We start from the raw sequence: 17739 nt of genomic DNA, 5'->3' as shown, positions 1-17739 counted from the left end.
CCTTGGTTGGTTATTGGCTAATGGTTACACAAGCCAAAAAATCGTTATGAAATCATAAAGTGGCCAAAATCTGATCAGCTCAGGTTTTTATATAAATGGATCAGGACAAAAAGTGAGCAAATATTTTTTCCGGAATCTCTTTACACAGAGGGTACACATGTTTATGTATAAAATACATGAAAATGTGGATTTTGCATAATAGGTGACCTTTAAACCTGTTTTTCAACAGGTTTGGTGATGAGGTTACCACCCCTCCCTCCAGGCTCCACTCCTGTGACTCACCCCCTGTGACCCCCAGGGATCCTTTCCTCCCATCTCAACCCTCCTGCCCCCCTCCCCAATCTCTCAGCCCCACTGTGCCCCCACTCACCATCACTGAGGATGTGAGAGGAGGGTTCAGCCGTTTACACTCAAGGAAGGCTGACGGCCTCGGCCCCAGTCTGCTGAAAGTGTGTGCTACTCACCTGTGTGCAGTTTTTCGGCACATTTTCAACCTGAGCCTGAACATGATGACCGTCCCTGCCCTGTGGAAGACATCATGCCTGGTTCCTGTGCCAAATAACAAACATCCAAGCACACAAAGTGACTAACGACCGGTGGCTTTGAAATCACATGCCATGAAGTCACTGGAGAGGCTGGTCCTTAAGCACCTCCGTACAGTAGTCGCACCAGAGGTCGTGTGCAGTGGGCATGCATAACACCGGCGCTAACATTACATTACATTACATTACATTACATTACATTGCATTTAGCTGACGCTTTTATCCAAAGCGACTTACAATAAGTACATTCGACCAGGAAGACACAACCTTGAAGAAAACAGAATCATATAAGTATATCAGGTTTCATAGAGCCAAACATTTCAAGTGCTACTCAACTGGCTTTAGGTAATCCAGTCCTTTATTAGTATAAAAGTGCTTCGTTAATCGTTCTAACGCTCGAAGTGGAGTCGAAAGAGATGAGTTTTCAGTTTGCGCCGGAAGATGTGCAAGCTATCTGCCGTCCTGATGTCAATGGGGAGCTCATTCCACCATCTTGGAGCCAGGATAGCAAACCCACGTGTTTTCGCCGATGGGAACTTGGGTCCCCCTCGCAGCGAGGGCGCAACGAGTCGTTTGGCTGATGCAGAGCGTAGTGCACGCGCTGGGGTGTACGGTTTAACCATGTCCTGGATGTAGGAAGGGCCAGATCCATTCGCAGCACGGTAAGCAAGTACCAGTGTCATGAAGTGGATTCTAGCAGTTACCGGAAGCCAGTGAAGGGAGCGGAGGAGCGGAGTGGTGTGGGAGAATTTAGGAAGGTTGAAAACCAGACGAGCCGCTGCATTCTGGATGAGCTGCAGAGGTCGGATGGCACATGCAGGTAGACCAGCCAGGAGGGAGTTGCAGTAGTCTAGGCGTGAGATGACGAGAGCCTGGACCAGAACCTGAGTCGCTTTCTGAGTCAGCTGGGGACGTATCTTCCTGATGTTGTAAAGCGTGTATCTGAAGCAGCGGGTTGTAGCAGCGATGTTTGCAGTGAAGGACAGGTTGTTATCTAGGGTCACACCCAGATTCCTTGCAGTCTGAGTCGGGGAAGCAACTGAGGTGCCGATGTTGATTGTCAGGTCAAGAGTTGGACAATCTTTTCCCGGGAGGAAGAGCAGCTCAGTCTTGTCAAGGTTGAGCTTGAGGTGGTGAGCAGACATCCACTGAGAGATGTCAGCTAGACAAGCAGAGATGCGTGCGACGACCTGGGTCTCTGAGCGGGGAAAGGACAGAATTAATTGGGTGTCGTCAGCGTAGCAGTGGTAAGAAAAACCATGCGGGCTAATGACTGATCCGAGCGAGTTTGTGTACAAGGAGAAGAGGAGGGGACCAAGAACAGAGCCCTGAGGGACCCCCGTAGTTAATTGACAAGGGTCGGACTCAGACCCTCTCCAAGTCACCCTGTAGGTACGGTCTTTGAGGTATGAGGTGAGGAGGGAAAGTGCAGAGCCTGAAACTCCAAGTTTTTGGAGAGTGCGAAGGAGGATCTGATGATTCACCGTGTCGAATGCAGCAGACAGGTCCAACAGGATGATGACAGAGGAGAGGGATGCAGTTTTGGCAGTGTGCAGTTCCTCCGTGACAGCAATGAGAGCAGTTTCTGTGGAGTGACCTGCCTTGAAACCAGACTGGTGCGGATCCAGAAGGTTGTTCTGATTGAGATAACAGGAGAGTTGTTTAAAGACAGCGCGTTCAAGTGATTTAGACAGGAACGGGAGGAGAGAGACAGGCCTGTAGTTTATAACATCAGACGGGTTGAGAGTGGGTTTCTTTAGGAGAGGGTTTACTCTTGCCTCCTTGAGACTGTTTGGAAAGTGACTAGAAGTTAGAGAAGTGTTGATGAAATGGGTGAGAAACGGTAGAATATCAGGAGCGATAGTCTGAAGGAGGTTTGAAGGGATAGGGTCCAGAGGACAGGTGGTAGGGCGGGCAGAGGTAATGAGGGTAAGAACCTCACTTGGAGAGAGAGGGGAAAAGGAGGTTAGTGTGTTGGTGGAAGGAAGGTCTGGTGACCCAGCGGTGAGTAAAGGTGAGTCAGAAAAAGAAGAGCGAATATCATTAACCTTTTTTTCAAAGTGGGTAACAAAGTCGCTTGACAGAAGTGAGGAGGGGGGAGGAGCTTTTGGAGGGTCCAGGAGGGTGGAGAAGATGGAAAATAGTTTTTTAGGATTGGAATAGGAAGATTGGATCTTATCTTGAAAGAAAGTGCTTTTTGCCTGAGAGATCGAAGCAGAGAAAAGAGGAGAGGAGAGCTTGATAGGTTAGGAGGTCGTCACGGTGTTTGGATTTCCACCATTTCCGCTCTGCTGCCCTAAGGACGGTTCTATTAGCACGCAGTGCATCATTTAGCCAGGGAGCCGGAGGGGACTGACGAGCCTGCCGAGATGTCAGAGGACAGAGCGAGTCCAGAGTGGATGAGAGAGTAGAGAGGAGAGTTTCTGCAGCAGAGTTTGGAGGCAGTAGTTGGAACGAATCAGAGGAAGGGAGGGCTGAGAGCACCGACGAGGCAAAGGTAGAGGGAGAGAGGGAGCGAAGGTTACGACGGACAAGTGTAGGATGGGAAGAGATTAGTTTGTTATGTTTGGAAAGGGATAGAGAGAATGAAATGAAGAAGTGATCGGATGTGTGGAGCGGGTTTACAGAGAGGTTAGAAGTAGCGCAGTTCCTTGAGAATATGAGATCAAGGACATTGCCAGCTTTATGAGTCGGTGGGGACGGAGAGAGTGAGAAAGCAAAGGCGGTTAACAGAGATGTTAGTTCGTCTATCTTCCCCATCTGGAGGTTGAAGTCTCCGAGAAGTACAGCGGGAGGGCCAGTTTCAGGGATGTGTGAGAGGAGATGATCTAATTCCTCCAAGAAGTCCCCCAAGGCGCCTGGTGGACGGTAGAGAACAACAATGGTTAACTGTATAGGATGGGTTACTGTGACGGCATGGAACTCAAAGGTGGAAGGAGTAAAGTTAGGTAGCTTGAAGAGGGAAAAGCTCCATTTGGGAGAGAGCAGGAGACCAGTGCCACCTCCTCTGCCAGTGGGTCTGGGTGTATGGGAGAAGGAATATGCAGTGGAGAGAGCTGCTGGGGTGGATGTGTTGGATGGAGTAATCCAGGTCTCAGTGAGAGCAAGGAAATCCAGAGACTGCAGGGAGGTGTAGCCAGAGATGAAGTCAGCCTTAGGAACAGCTGACTGGCAGTTCCACAGGCCACCTGAAACTAGATGTTGGATCTCAGTGGAGCACGTGGGATAGACGAGAGCAGACCGGTTATATCGATTACGAGATACACGGGGCCAGTGATAATTGCGAGAAGACACATGAACAGGAATGGAGAAAATACACATGATTATAGCATGAGGGGCTAAACAACAAAATTAAAAATTAAAAACACCAACGATACTTAGCTCAATCAAAGTAGGATTTGCCTCCTCTTTGCCTCCCTCGTGACTCCTGTAGGACTCTAATGTCTTTGTCAGTCTTACTCCTGTAGGACTCTAATGTCTTTGTCAGTCTTAGCCTGTCTGCCGCTGAAGCTGACGCTCCAGGAAGGAGCTACCCGAAATGGACGCCTGATTGCTCAGTTCTCACAGCTGAAGTTAATTAGTTAACTATCTACAGCTGATGGGCGACAATAGACTGTCCCTGCCTATGTTAATAATGCAGGCTTGAGTGCTGAGAGCTGTAAAGCAGGTTTCGCCTGAGCAGATCTGAGATTTAAAATCTCTCAAAAGCGATTTAGCCGTTTAAGCTACAGTAACAATTATACAGAGTCGAATAAATGAAACCGAGAAGTCTAATTAAACAAGAATATAACTTACAGTGGTTGCTGCGTCAATAGGTAATGTTGTCACCGGGTCCAGATGCACACTGAGTTCATCAGTTTCTAAATGCAGTATTTAAATGCTTTTTGAGCTAAAGGATGACTGAGTCACGCGGTTCTACTTCACGCAATCAATAGACTGGCCCTGCCTATGTTAATAATGCAGGCTTGAGTGCTGAGAGCTGTAAAGCAGGTTTCGCCTGAGCAGATCTGAGATTTAAAATCTCTCAAAAGCGATTTAGCCGTTTAAGCTACAGTAACAATTATACAGAGTCGAATAAATGAAACCGAGAAGTCTAATTAAACAAGAATATAACTTACAGTGGTTGCTGCGTCAATAGGTAATGTTGTCACCGGGTCCAGATGCACACTGAGTTCATCAGTTTCTAAATGCGGTATTTAAATGCTTTTTGAGCTAAAGGATGACTGAGTCACGCGGTTCTACTTCACGCAATCAATAGACTGGCCCTGCCTATGTTAATAATGCAGGCTTGAGTGCTGAGAGCTGTAAAGCAGGTTTCGCCTGAGCAGATCTGAGATTTAAGATCTCTCAAAAGCGATTTAGCCGTTTAAGCTACAGTAACAATTATACAGAGTCGAATAAATGAAACCGAGAAGTCTAATTAAACAAGAATATAACTTACAGTGGTTGCTGCGTCAATAGGTAATGTTGTCACCGGGTCCAGATGCACACTGAGTTCATCAGTTTCTAAATGCGGTATTTAAATGCTTTTTGAGCTAAAGGATGACTGAGTCACGCGGTTCTACTTCACGCAATCAATAGACTGGCCCTGCCTATGTTAATAATGCAGGCTTGAGTGCTGAGAGCTGTAAAGCAGGTTTCGCCTGAGCAGATCTGAGATTTAAAATCTCTCAAAAGTGATTTAGCCGTTTAAGCTACAGTAACAATTATACAGAGTCGAATAAATGAAACCGAGAAGTCTAATTAAACAAGAATATAACTTACAGTGGTTGCTGCGTCAATAGGTAATGTTGTCACCGGGTCCAGATGCACACTGAGTTCATCAGTTTCTAAATGCGGTATTTAAATGCTTTTTGAGCTAAAGGATGACTGAGTCACGCGGTTCTACTTCACGCAATCAATAGACTGGCCCTGCCTATGTTAATAATGCAGGCTTGAGTGCTGAGAGCTGTAAAGCAGGTTTCGCCTGAGCAGATCTGAGATTTAAAATCTCTCAAAAGCGATTTAGCCGTTTAAGCTACAGTAACAATTATACAGAGTCGAATAAATGAAACCGAGAAGTCTAATTAAACAAGAATATAACTTACAGTGGTTGCTGCGTCAATAGGTAATGTTGTCACCGGGTCCAGATGCACACTGAGTTCATCAGTTTCTAAATGCGGTATTTAAATGCTTTTTGAGCTAAAGGATGACTGAGTCACGCGGTTCTACTTCATGCAATCAATAGACTGGCCCTGCCTATGTTAATAATGCAGGCTTGAGTGCTGAGAGCTGTAAAGCAGGTTTCGCCTGAGCAGATCTGAGATTTAAAATCTCTCAAAAGCGATTTAGCCGTTTAAGCTACAGTAACAATTATACAGAGTCGAATAAATGAAACCGAGAAGTCTAATTAAACAAGAATATAACTTACAGTGGTTGCTGCGTCAATAGGTAATGTTGTCACCGGGTCCAGATGCACACTGAGTTCATCAGTTTCTAAATGCGGTATTTAAATGCTTTTTGAGCTAAAGGATGACTGAGTCACGCGGTTCTACTTCACGCAATCAATAGACTGGCCCTGCCTATGTTAATAATGCAGGCTTGAGTGCTGAGAGCTGTAAAGCAGGTTTCGCCTGAGCAGATCTGAGATTTAAAATCTCTCAAAAGCGATTTAGCCGTTTAAGCTACAGTAACAATTATACAGAGTCGAATAAATGAAACCGAGAAGTCTAATTAAACAAGAATATAACTTACAGTGGTTTCTGCGTCAATAGGTAATGTTGTCACCGGGTCCAGATGCACACTGAGTTCATCAGTTTCTAAATGCGGTATTTAAATGCTTTTTGAGCTAAAGGATGACTGAGTCACGCGGTTCTACTTCACGCAATCAATAGACTGGCCCTGCCTATGTTAATAATGCAGGCTTGAGTGCTGAGAGCTGTAAAGCAGGTTTCGCCTGAGCAGATCTGAGATTTAAAATCTCTCAAAAGCGATTTAGCCGTTTAAGCTACAGTAACAATTATACAGAGTCGAATAAATGAAACCGAGAAGTCTAATTAAACAAGAATATAACTTACAGTGGTTGCTGCGTCAATAGGTAATGTTGTCACCGGGTCCAGATGCACACTGAGTTCATCAGTTTCTAAATGCGGTATTTAAATGCTTTTTGAGCTAAAGGATGACTGAGTCACGCGGTTCTACTTCACGCAATCAATAGACTGGCCCTGCCTATGTTAATAATGCAGGCTTGAGTGCTGAGAGCTGTAAAGCAGGTTTCGCCTGAGCAGATCTGAGATTTAAGATCTCTCAAAAGCGATTTAGCCGTTTAAGCTACAGTAACAATTATACAGAGTCGAATAAATGAAACCGAGAAGTCTAATTAAACAAGAATATAACTTACAGTGGTTGCTGCGTCAATAGGTAATGTTGTCACCGGGTCCAGATGCACACTGAGTTCATCAGTTTCTAAATGCGGTATTTAAATGCTTTTTGAGCTAAAGGATGACTGAGTCACGCGGTTCTACTTCATGCAATCAATAGACTGGCCCTGCCTATGTTAATAATGCAGGCTTGAGTGCTGAGAGCTGTAAAGCAGGTTTCGCCTGAGCAGATCTGAGATTTAAAATCTCTCAAAAGCGATTTAGCCGTTTAAGCTACAGTAACAATTATACAGAGTCGAATAAATGAAACCGAGAAGTCTAATTAAACAAGAATATAACTTACAGTGGTTGCTGCGTCAATAGGTAATGTTGTCACCGGGTCCAGATGCACACTGAGTTCATCAGTTTCTAAATGCGGTATTTAAATGCTTTTTGAGCTAAAGGATGACTGAGTCACGCGGTTCTACTTCACGCAATCAATAGACTGGCCCTGCCTATGTTAATAATGCAGGCTTGAGTGCTGAGAGCTGTAAAGCAGGTTTCGCCTGAGCAGATCTGAGATTTAAAATCTCTCAAAAGCGATTTAGCCGTTTAAGCTACAGTAACAATTATACAGAGTCGAATAAATGAAACCGAGAAGTCTAATTAAACAAGAATATAACTTACAGTGGTTGCTGCGTCAATAGGTAATGTTGTCACCGGGTCCAGATGCACACTGAGTTCATCAGTTTCTAAATGCGGTATTTAAATGCTTTTTGAGCTAAAGGATGACTGAGTCACGCGGTTCTACTTCACGCAATCAATAGACTGGCCCTGCCTATGTTAATAATGCAGGCTTGAGTGCTGAGAGCTGTAAAGCAGGTTTCGCCTGAGCAGATCTGAGATTTAAAATCTCTCAAAAGCGATTTAGCCGTTTAAGCTACAGTAACAATTATACAGAGTCGAATAAATGAAACCGAGAAGTCTAATTAAACAAGAATATAACTTACAGTGGTTGCTGCGTCAATAGGTAATGTTGTCACCGGGTCCAGATGCACACTGAGTTCATCAGTTTCTAAATGCGGTATTTAAATGCTTTTTGAGCTAAAGGATGACTGAGTCACGCGGTTCTACTTCACGCAATCAATAGACTGGCCCTGCCTATGTTAATAATGCAGGCTTGAGTGCTGAGAGCTGTAAAGCAGGTTTCGCCTGAGCAGATCTGAGATTTAAAATCTCTCAAAAGCGATTTAGCCGTTTAAGCTACAGTAACAATTATACAGAGTCGAATAAATGAAACCGAGAAGTCTAATTAAACAAGAATATAACTTACAGTGGTTGCTGCGTCAATAGGTAATGTTGTCACCGGGTCCAGATGCACACTGAGTTCATCAGTTTCTAAATGCGGTATTTAAATGCTTTTTGAGCTAAAGGATGACTGAGTTACGCGGTTCTACTTCACGCAATCAATAGACTGGCCCTGCCTATGTTAATAATGCAGGCTTGAGTGCTGAGAGCTGTAAAGCAGGTTTCGCCTGAGCAGATCTGAGATTTAAAATCTCTCAAAAGCGATTTAGCCGTTTAAGCTACAGTAACAATTATACAGAGTCGAATAAATGAAACCGAGAAGTCTAATTAAACAAGAATATAACTTACAGTGGTTGCTGCGTCAATAGGTAATGTTGTCACCGGGTCCAGATGCACACTGCTAACAGTTCACAAGCGTCAAGCTTTTGCTCTCTTATAATAAATAGTTAAACTTAGAAGTTGTCTGTCTTTCCTGGAATTTTGAACACAACACTACAGTTCAGCTTTCAACACCATTGTGCCCTCCAAGCTGGAGATCAGGGACCTCGGGCTCAACAGCGCCCTCTGTGACTGGATCCTGAACTTCCTGACAGGCAGTCCCCAGGCAGTGCGGATGGGAAACATCACATCCTCCACCCTGATCCTCAACACCGGAGCTCCTCAAGGCTGCGTGCTCAGCCCTCTCCTCTACTCCCTGTTCACACACGACTGCATGGTCACACACAACTCCAACACCATTGTGAAGTTTGCTGACGACACGACCGTCATCGGCCAGACCACCGACGGCGACGAGACTGCGTACAGAGAGGAGGTCGAAACCCTGATATTTTTGTGCCAAAAAAAAACACTGCAGGACCTAGCACGGCTTAGTACGGTATGGTTAGGCCTTGGTAGGCCAGGCTCACTTTATGCTGCGTTTCCATTACAGTTTAGGAACTGGGGTAACGCACTACTATAACGTTACTATAGTAACGCAGTGTAGGCGGGGCGATCGGCTGTTCGGCGGGCGGAGTGACGCTGCGTAAAACTGTCGTAACCTCATATTCAATGCGAACCACAAAACCAACATCAGCCGTTAGCAGAGGTTGCGCTAGACTTTTTCGCTGCCCGTCATTTTGACGGACAGGATCGTAAAACTTGTCAAAATCCAGAAATACCCATCGGCCTTTACACAACTCTGACGAGGGGGGAGGGGGAAGCATGCTCGTGAACTGTCAACGGGGGGGGGGGGGACAGTTCACATGCGCCGTGTTATGCATGGCTGCTGCACCTCGCGGGAGCGTGCACAGCGTAAAGCCAAAACTCACATACATTTCAATGATTTGTACGGCACAGTTAGGTTTGGAAACGGTATGAATTCCTTTTTGGAGGGCATGCATAACATGGCATAACACCGGAGCCTCGCTGCGGGGAAACTTTGGCGCTGTTCCGAGTTTGTTCTAATCTGTCAAAATGACGGACTGCTTTCAGATTTGTCTGTCATTGTTAAAAAAAATCCGTCATAGACGGAAAATATTCGGTTAACGCGACCTCTGGCCGTTAGCTGTTAGCACTCAGAGCTCACATCTCCTCAAATCTGTTCAGAAACTAGACAAAAGTGAAACAAGTACAAACCACAGACTGTCTGTGTCATGGCGAATACAGTCGCTGGTTTATTTATGTCTGTAGGCCGCTGTTGTGAGTGTGGACGGAGCATATACAACGTTAGCTTAGCCTGGTCGATCCGATCTCCATTCAGAACATTTAAAAAAGTGTTTCGCCTGCCGTCAGGCCAAAAATAAGGTGAAAAAGTTGCCCTGAGCCGGAACTACCCCTAGTGGAAAAGCAAAAAAAAGCTGGCCGGGTTTGGTCCGGCCCGCTTAAACCGTGCTACGTGCTGCAGTGGAAAAGCGCCATTAGTGTCAGCAAAACGGAAGAGCTGATTGTGGACTACAGGAAGCAGCAGTCACTATTCTTATCCTGACCTTCTACAGGTGCACCATAGAGAGCATCCTGACTTTCTACAGGTGCACCATAGAGAGCATCCTGACCTTCTACAGGTGCACCATAGAGAGCATCCTGACTTTCTACAGGTGCACCATAGAGAGCATCCTGACTTTCTACAGGTGCACCATAGAGAGGATCCTGACCTTCTACAGGTGCACCATAGAGAGCATCCTGACCTTCAGGTGCTCCATAGAGAGGATCCTGACCTTCTACAGGTGCTCTATAGAGAGCATCCTGACCTTCTACAGGTGCTCCATAGAGAGCATCCGGACCTTCTACAGGTGCACCATAGAGAGGATCCTGACCTTCTACAGGTGCACCATAGAGAGGATCCTGACCTTCTACAGGTGCACCATAGAGAGGATCCTAACCTTCTACAGGTGCACCATAGAGAGGATCCTGACCTTCTACAGGTGCACCATAGAGAGGATCCTGACCTTCTACAGGTACACCATAGAGAGCATCCTGACCTTCTACAGGTGCACCATAGAGAGCATCCTGACCTTCTACAGGTGCTCCATAGAGAGGATCCTGACCTTCTACAGGTGCACCATAGAGAGGATCCTGACCTTCTACAGGTGCTCCAGAGAGAGGATCCTGACCTTCTACAAGTGCACCAGAGAGTATCCTGACCCTGACCTTTGACAGGTGCACCATAAGTTTGTGATATTTTGCTTCGGTAGTTTTACTCGCATTTGGCAAGTTTTAACAAAACTATGAAATGTTAACTGAGACTCTGAGCAGGCATAACAGTGCCAAAGCTATTATCAACTCAGCTAACTGAAACCCCCAAAAGCAAGATAGCCAAGGAAAAGCTGAAAACAACGGTAATGTTACAGCTTGTAACATAAGCACACATCGACACTTGACATTTTTTTGGCCTTTCAATACTTCTACACAATTTTAGGTAAAGTTGGTGGGCATACAACCTATAAGCACAACAGTTTTGACTTGTTAGCGTTGGCTAGGGACTGTGACTAGACTAGCACCAACTTTGCAAGTCAACTTCCACAACAGCTCCACTATTACACCTAGTAGTAGCTACTATGTTTTTTTCAAACATGAGAAATTCACAATTAATAACGCTCATTATAGGTTGTGAAATTGAATAGCCATATTGTTTTTTTTATGAAATTCTCATTTGATTTAGTTTTCATGAAGAGGATTTTGGGGGCGCACCTCAATGAACATTAGACTAGGATGGAATAGAACAAATAGTAATAAAAAGACACTAAAATCTACTTGAGACTAGGGGTTTCACAACAAGATTTTCAAAATAGTAGTCGACTAGTCGACTAGTTGTTACGTCATAATAAAGACACACAGAGAGGTGTAAAACTGTATTTTGTATTGCAATTCATACAGTTACGTTAAACACTGTAACAAAGGAGCATTTTAATTTGGGTTACATGTTGTTACATGGCTGATTAAATTAAAAACAGTAACTGGACTCACCAAATCTACTGCAAAAACTCTGTTAAGAACATAAATGCAACGTAAATCCTGTGCGCAGCCGACACAAACGAATGCCGTGCTTCCATGAGCGTCAAATCCCGCCGCAGATGGTAATACATTGCAATCAGTTGAAAGCTATTTGCGTCCCTTTATGAAGCTGAAGGAGCCTAGGAGCGTCACAACTGCACGCCACGGACCCTGACCAAACGTCGCTCCTGGACGATTATGGAGTGAGAGTGTGTTGCCTGAAAAGCTTGGCTAAACGGGGGAAGCGGTTTGCGTTTTGTGCCCACCACTTCAGAGGGTTATCCATTGTGGGGATATGGGGTGTCTGCTGGCAGTAATCCCGTAGCTCATCTGTTGACCAGTTTTTTCTTGTTGCTCTCGAAATGAGGTCCAAACAGCTGTTCAAAGGGGGGGTGTTAGTGGAGCACGCTCGTGAACTTTTAGTGCCGGAGCTAAAACGGAAACTGAAGAGCGCATAATTGCGGCGCATTGGCGCATAAGATGAGGACCCCTGAATGTCAGACGTGTTTTGCTGGAGCATTTTGCAGCACCTCACGATGTCGGCATCCTCATCTCCCACGTTTTGTCTCAATTTTGTTCACGACTAGTTGACTAGGGACTACAGCGCCAACTAGTGGTAGAGGTAGTCGACTAGTCGATTAGTTGGTGAAACCCGTATTTGAGACAAATTATGGTTTTACTGGTTTCTGTAACATACATTATCTATCAAAAAAATAAACAATGTTAATCCACTCCACAGTAGGTTTTCCAGGTTTTAACCAAATATGTTCTGATGGTAAAGCACCCAAATATAAAGATTTCAAACTTAAATGGAATGTCTATCTGAAAATACTTTTGTAAAACATCATGAACCTACATACATACATACAGCACTCTCAATCTCCTTCCATCTAGCTAGGTACTTTGGATTGCACCAAGATATTGCCTTGCCTTGAGCAGCAATATAGTAATCTTTTAAACATGGGAGTGCGATCCTACCTTCGTTTTTTGCCAATTGTAAACTCTGATATTTGAATCTTGGTCTTTGTCCCTGCCAAATGTACCATGAGATATGTTTATTCCACAATTGTTGGTCAAATAGTTCTAGTGGGAGGGACTGGAAGAGATACAACATTCTCGGCAAAATAACCATTTTGACCGATTCAATGTAAGAACTAAAACTAAGAAAAGTGAATAGCCAGATTGAAATTAACACTAACAATTATTCTGAGCAGGCACAGCGGCACCGGAGACATTATCAACTAAGCTAAATTGCAAACTCCCTCTTGTGTGAATGTTGGGATTATAGCCTTGTACAACATAAAATGCACAACAACCTATACAACACAATACAGGAAAGGGAAACACCAAAAAGCATAATAAGGCCTCTTTAACAACAAATTTGAGGTACTTTTTTATATTGTTTGATCTAATGCTACTTTATCGTTATATTTTGTTAACACAAACCAAATGAAAATGACGAGTCATTTTTCAAGCAACATTATTTCCTTTTAATACTTTTAAACATTTTGATGGTTTAAATGTTTTCAAAATTAAGTGTTTTTACTTCCATATTTATTCTGGTGAATTATTAATGGATTTGGTACTCTTAATTAACAAACAGCTTGGTGGGACTGGTTTCAAAAAGTTAACACACTCTTAAAAACCCAAAAGAGTCAAATACACTCACTCCTTAATCAATCATACTTAAACATGGTTTGATTAAACCAAAAAAATGTGGAACATGTCTAAATGGAAACATGAATAACAAAGGTAGCGTTGGACTGGAAAGTGGCCATAACTCTTCTGCAACAATGGTGTGGCGTTATCAATATTAACAGGTAGCAGCCAATAGCTAGCCAGTGAAGAACATAGACATATGGACACTAACTGCCAACATGCAAGTGCCGCTGAACCGGCTACCGTGTGGACATGTGTCTCTGTGACGAGTTGTTGTGAAGCTAATGAAAAAGATGGTTCTGGCTGTCACCATAACACCCTAAGTGGCGGTCTTAACCCCAAGCTAATAAAAAAAATGGCCAGAAGGTGGTGGAGCTGAGGAGGGCTAGTGACCTGCACCCACCTGTCACTTACACTATACCTATATATGCAAATTGTTATTTGCTGATATATATATATTCTAGAATAATTCTGTAATGCAAAATCCAGAAATATGTAGATATTATCATATCAGTATTATAAATATTAATATAAAGAACCAAGTCACAATAAGGCCTCTTACCCACACACAAATCCCACCTTAATAAAATCACATCAAGCAAGCAGGATCAACCTATGGAAATTGAATATAAATAAAGGTCAAATTCGACATATCAACAAAACCCATAGCAAGAACCCTGAAAAAGTGTTCATAAACATGGTCTTTTATCAAATATGTTGTGCATTTTCTATAGGGAGATACAATAGACCACTACCGCAGATAAATACATCTTCATGAGGCCAATAGAGGCTCAACTCCCTCCAGAGAGCCACATACATTTAGAATATGAGGATTTGATGGGATAATATGGGAACATTGTGTTACTATTATCAACATGTAACACCATAAAAGGCTTTATATTGATACTTCAGTAAAGAACAAGATGCAAGTGGTCCAGCTAAACAACATAAAATGAGTAATTAATTACCATAAGAACACTGTAGGTGCCCATTTATGCACGATAAGGGGTGTTGTACGAGATTAACATATCTATATTGCATGTGATGAAACAGACGCGTAGTTCAGCTACATTTTCGACGTTTCGGATTGTGTGTGTGTGTGTGTGTGTGTGTGTGTGGGTGTGTGTGTGTGTGTGTGTGTGTGTGTGTGTGTGTGTGTGTGTGTGTGTGTGTGTGTGTGCGTGCGTGTGCGTATTACACCGGTGTTAAATGGTGTTGTGTCACTGTGTCTTTTCGTTTGTCTCTTACCTCTGTTTGCTCGGCACCCGATGGAAGCAGCTGGCTCCCCAATAATAATAACAATAAAATCCAACAACTGTATCCTCAACAGCCGCAACAACAAAGCTGATACACGGATCGTCTGTGCAGGAACACCTGCTGCGTCGTTCGCAGTGATCAGAGTGGAAAGATTGTAATCCAGAAATGATGTGAAAATGTCTGTAAACGCCTCCCTTCGCCGCACGCAGTTTCTTTTTTAAGCACGGCTTCAAACTGATATCCTGCATTAATACGAGGTGGAGCAATGCGATGTGGGAATATTTGTGAAGGCGTCGGCTGCCCGTCACCTTCACCCTTAAAATAATCACCACCGGCTTCTCTGTGAATGCAAATGTTTTTCTTCAGGCTGTTTGCAGGCTGCTTCTCCGCCCTATCACACACGGCACCGTGAAGAGGAGCGGCAGTCATCTGCTTACCATGACTCATAGCTCAAACTGTGAGGTGTGTAATTGTTTCAGCATCATTAAAAAGAAGAGAGAAAAACATAATCTCCCTATTTTTCCTGCAACAACAAAAATAAAAAACACATTCAGGTGCGTGTGTCAGTAACTATACAGATACATCAAAAGACTGTCATGGCATTCACATTCATTTAACTTCAGTTAAAGAACGCTCAACAATATAATGTCAGTTTGGATTTATCGTGGCTTTTATTCTTAATTAAAGTGAATTTATTTTTATTTCAGTCAGTCATTTGTGTGAATGCAGGTGTGGGACATTCCAAATGTTCCAAAAGTGAGCACTCCACGAATGGACAACAGTTTGCCAGGGTCAAATAAAACATTGTCAACATATTATTTTGTCCCACATGAAGCAGAATGTTTTAACAGTACAGTAGTTTGAATATATTTGTTCTTTACCTTTATCAGACCTCTCAGGCACCCACAACCAGCGTCTGATCGGGTAAGACTAATTAAAAATGTAATTATACCATGTAGGTTAGAATTTGTGAACATGAAATCAATAAATACCTTTGTGTGCACTTACTTCCTGGGTAAAACTAGGATGGAGCACCAACCCCATTCCAGGAAGAGGTCCAGTCTGCCCCGGGTCAGAACCACTTCTATGGGTAAACGATGTTGACAGTTGCATCGTGACACAGTGGTTTGCTGTGTATCTTTATTTTACATTTGTTTGTTTGTATAGCCTTCAATCACAGTGCGTAACATTGCCAGGAAGCAGAACAATTATACTTTCATACATTTCCAAATGACACCCACAACATCTGACAACTTAGTGAAGACAATACAAAAAACACCCACAGATATTTTTCAAAGATCAGATTATGTTTGTTGCATCCATTTCAAATGTTTACAAGGATTGTGCAGGAGTATGACAAAAGTGCTGTTGTCAGTTTAGAATCCAATGTATTAAAAAAACCAGGAAGAGGATCGACATCCTTTTGTAAATATGACTGTCATGCATATATTATGTATTTGAAAGTAATTATTCAACTGTCTTCTCACTGCAGCAACTACACAACTGTGTATGCACCTATCATTATTGATAGCCAGTCTGAGCCAGAAGACAAAATGGAGCAACGGTATTAATTGTTACTATTACCACTTAATTGTTCTATTCTATACTGTAAATCTTATTATAGCTTCATCATTTAATATTACAATACATCACTTTGTCTTTCCCAGCACAGAACACTTGACTGCGGAGGACATTGTTGCAGAACTCTCTGCAAAAAGAACAAATACATCTTGCAGCAGGTTCAATATGAATAGAGCCAATGTGTGGGATGGAGCAATCCGCGGCTTCAAAGGTGCCTCATTCGACCCCTCTCATGAGATGTCAGTTAAGTTCACTGAGGATGAGGGACACACTGAGGATGGAGGGGACACTGGTGGTCCCAAGCGTGAGTTCCTGACCCTCCTTATGGAATGCCTGAGAATGAAGAAAACATCACGTCAGCAACTGTTTGTGCCCCATGGCGGTGTGACTTTCCCAGCCGCTCACTGTCTCAAAATCTGATTCTAAATGTATAATGTTCTCTATAAAGATATAACTAATACACAATTATGAATGTATAATATAAGCTGTTTTGTGTATTTAATCATGCATTGGTCTACAATTTAATGATGGCTTCTACATATTTCACATAAACAGACAATGAAAAAATGTGTCCTTCAAGCTGAGAACTAGTGTATGCATCTGCCAATTAGTATTCTAAACAGAGCAGTGTGTTGAATCCTTATTTCTTGCATTTGAAACAGATACAATCAAAAAAAGTAAACTTACTGTTGTGTTCAACTTCTGCCAAAAACTGTACATTGTTGCCACAGGAGCCACAGAACACTTGAACTGTCCCCAGATGTTGGCCACAGAAAGGACACAACATGGCGGCCTGAAAAGACACACATTGATGTAGTGAATCCATTTAATCAAGTCAATCAAAAACACATAGTCGAAATAGTGGTTAGCTAAATAAATAGAAAGATACATCATGTTTACCTTTGAATCTGTGTTCTGTCTCTCTCTCCTTGAATGTCTTCTCTATATTTGTTCTTGAACATATCTAATGCACACTACTATCCCAACACACTCTCACTCCATAATCGTCCAGGAGCGACGTTTGGTCAGGGTCCGTGGCGTGCAGTTGTGACGCTCCTAGGCTCCTTCAGCTTCATAAAGGGACAAAAATAGCTTTCAACTGATTGCAATGTATTCCCATCTGCGGCGGGATTTGACGCTCATGGAACCACGGCATTCGTTTGTGTCGGCTGCCCTTAAAGGCAATGTGAGCGTCCATTCCCATTGGATAACGGAGAATTGTACACCCGGAAGTAAGTATTCCCCTTACTGTCGATTAATTTTACAGTGATATCTGCACTACTCATCGACTAAAAAACACCAGATTATCCTTGTTAATTACACAACATTGATTGGTTTAAATTGTGTGCAATGCTTTTGTATTTTTCCCCTTCGATTCGGAGAAATAAATGTTTTTTCGGAGTAAAGGATGGCAGAAGACACTACACTACCCAGAATCCCCAGCTATCGTTTGGACTACACCATGTGCTCTGTTTGACAAACCCCGTTTTTTTCACCATTCATTCCAATGGCTGGCGTCTATGGCTGCTTCTCAGGTCGACTATTTTCATTTCCTCGCTCCTCGGTCTCACCGGAAGTTGATTTGC

General features: G+C 43.3%; 1 protein-coding gene across 1 annotated transcript in view; it reads right to left on the bottom strand.

The window, feature by feature from the left end:
- The window catches only part of LOC117542290 (ras-related protein Rab-3A-like), a 43109-nt gene extending 28143 nt beyond the window's left edge, over positions 1-14966 (bottom strand). The window contains exon 1 of the mRNA XM_034209859.1: positions 14564-14966. The gene's annotated coding sequence lies outside the window, so the exon portion shown is untranslated. The remainder of the gene's footprint in view (positions 1-14563) is intronic.
- Positions 14967-17739: the final 2773 nt, after the last annotated feature.

The sequence above is a fragment of the Gymnodraco acuticeps genome, unplaced genomic scaffold, assembly GCF_902827175.1.
Source record: "Gymnodraco acuticeps unplaced genomic scaffold, fGymAcu1.1, whole genome shotgun sequence".
In the NCBI taxonomy this organism is placed as follows: Eukaryota; Metazoa; Chordata; class Actinopteri; order Perciformes; family Bathydraconidae; genus Gymnodraco; species Gymnodraco acuticeps.
Note: the sequence above shows the minus strand (reverse complement) of the source record. Positions and strands in the feature narration are given on the sequence as shown.